Genomic DNA, 2,568 nt, shown 5'->3' with positions numbered 1-2,568 from the left:
CTCTCTATCTTTCCCTCCTCTCTCTCTTCTCTTCTCTTCTCTTCTCTTCTCTTCTCTTCTCTTCTCTTCTCTTCTCTCTCTCTCTCTCTCTCTCTCTCTCTCTCTCTCTCTCTCTCTCTCCCTTCTATATCTCCTTGCTCATATCTGCCTCTATACTCCTACTCACACACAAAGAATATCGGCCAAGTGACCACACAGGAAGAAGACATTTGAAAATCAGTCAAAGTCACTGACCTTGTTGGGTGGGAGGCAGGGAGACAGGGAGGCATTTTTTACAAACCACTGACCCCTGGTACCCTGAGCTCAGACTTCCATACACTGCAATTATGAGGTCATATATTTGAATTAAATAATCCAGGCATTCAATATCATTGAAGTAGACTAAGATTCCTGAAATTTATGTAAACCTGATGTTTTCCTTCCAAATACTCAGTGAACTGTTGCACTTTTATTATCTTTTCTATAAACTGAATATCCTTTTTTGGCCTTGGTTCTTTCTTTTTAAAAACATTTTATTTATTATTGGGACTGGAGAGATAGCTCAGTGGTTAAGAATACTGACTCTTCTTGCAGAAGACCCAGGTTCAAATCCCAGCACCCACATGGCAGCTAACAACTGTCCGTAACTCCAGTACGAGGGTATCTGACAGCCTTTTCTGTCCTCTGTGGGCATTGCACAACACGGGTGTACTTGCTTACATGCAGGTATAACACCCATACAAATAAAATGAAAATAATAAACAAAATACTTTTAAAACTATTTTAATTATTATTTTAAAATTTTTATTTGTATTAGTGTATTACTTGCATGTGTGTAAGTTCACTTGTGTCCTATCAGAAGAGGGTGTTTGATCACCTGGAACTGGAGTTACAGATGGTTGTTAGCCACCATGTGGGTGCTGAGAATTGAACCCGGACCCTCTATAAGAGCAGCCAGTAATCTAAACTGCTGAGCCATCTCTCTAGCCCTGGCCTTAGTTCTTTCAATACTACAAGAACTCTCTCATGTAGTTGTACTTGACTTTTTATTCATATTTGGCTCATGCCTTGGAATTCCCGAATTAAATTCTCCCTCCAAATAATTTGGATTCTATCTTTTTGGGCACTAGTATGTGCAATGTTCCAAAATGTCTTATATTTTAATCCATCAATTTCAAACACTAACAGCTTTTAATTCACCAATAACAAATTCAAATTACTGAGAAATAGACTATGAAGAAATCTCAACTACAAAATATCATAGAAATATTAAGATACAAAAATTACATCAGAGAATAAAATGTCGATATCAATGGAATCCCCACGAGAAATAATTGTCCACTGAAATTAGTACAAATAGAAGAGGATCTATTTGTGGAGTGGGAATTTAAAAAGATATGAAAGGATCATCAAAGGCTATCTCAGTCTATTTTAACAGTTATCACAAAAATACCATGGACTGGATAATTAACAACAGAAATGTAATTACTTATAGCTCTGGAGGCCGAAAAGTCCAAGACCAAAGTTGTTTGCAGATTCAGGGTGTGATAAGATCTCACTCACTAATTCAAAAATCCCATCTTGTTGATGTATCTGTACATTGTGGAAAGGACAAGGCCGCTCCCTTCAAATTTCTTTTGCAATCTTGTCCATGAGGACAGAGCCTTGACTTAATGTCTTCTCAAGAGACCTTCCTCTTACTCCTACAAAATGAGGATTAGGTTTCAAGTTAGGTTTTAGATGGACATGATCAAACCATAACGATAGCTAATCACAGAGTATAATTCAGGAACATAAATCTAGCTGCCACAAAGATAAGAAAAATGGAAAGCTATTAGAGTTTGAAGGAGAATGAATCATGTAAATCAGTAGCTTCTAGATGAACAGTTTCTTCACTGGAAGAACACAGCAAATGAAAAGCATCCTCATAAGGAGAGGACAGGGAGATAATTGGACCTATGTGTTTTACCTTTAGCTATCCAATATCTTACCAGGGTTGCTCTTTGGCCAAATATACTTGGGAGCTGGAGTAATGAAGACTTTATGTGATGTATTTCAAAACGTCTGTACAAAACCAAGCAGGATGAAAAATGATGAAAATTGACATATAGATGTAAAATAAGACATACTAAATAATAAAACATATGTTTCTGTATGCAGGTTTTCCTATAGTTTTCCAGGTGAGAATAAACCAGTTAAAAGTCCTCCTTGACTTTTACTTGCACTGCCTTTGATCTGACACCTCAATACTATAGTCTACTCTGTAATCCTTGATAAAACTACAGAACTATGTTTGCTCATTCACACTTTTATTTATCTTAAAAGATATTTTCATTGATTCAAACACAGTGACACCATGCACAAGTCCTTTGGATGCTCAACTAAACACAATTGCAGTATGGACATGAGATAGTGGGTAAGAAATCCAATCCCAATCTAGGGAAATATTGGCAATTGATGATTGATGGCTGCTGTGAGGGGAAAAGACTTTGTCTTTCAGGGAAGGATGGGACTCTTGGTGGGTCCAGTGGGTAGATCCACACTGAGGGGCTTTTAGGGACACAAATCAGTCTCAAAGGAATATATATA

The sequence above is a fragment of the Nannospalax galili genome, unplaced genomic scaffold (genome assembly GCF_000622305.1).
Source record: "Nannospalax galili isolate Female #2095 unplaced genomic scaffold, S.galili_v1.0 scaffold167, whole genome shotgun sequence".
In the NCBI taxonomy this organism is placed as follows: Eukaryota; Metazoa; Chordata; class Mammalia; order Rodentia; family Spalacidae; genus Nannospalax; species Nannospalax galili.
Note: the sequence above shows the minus strand (reverse complement) of the source record.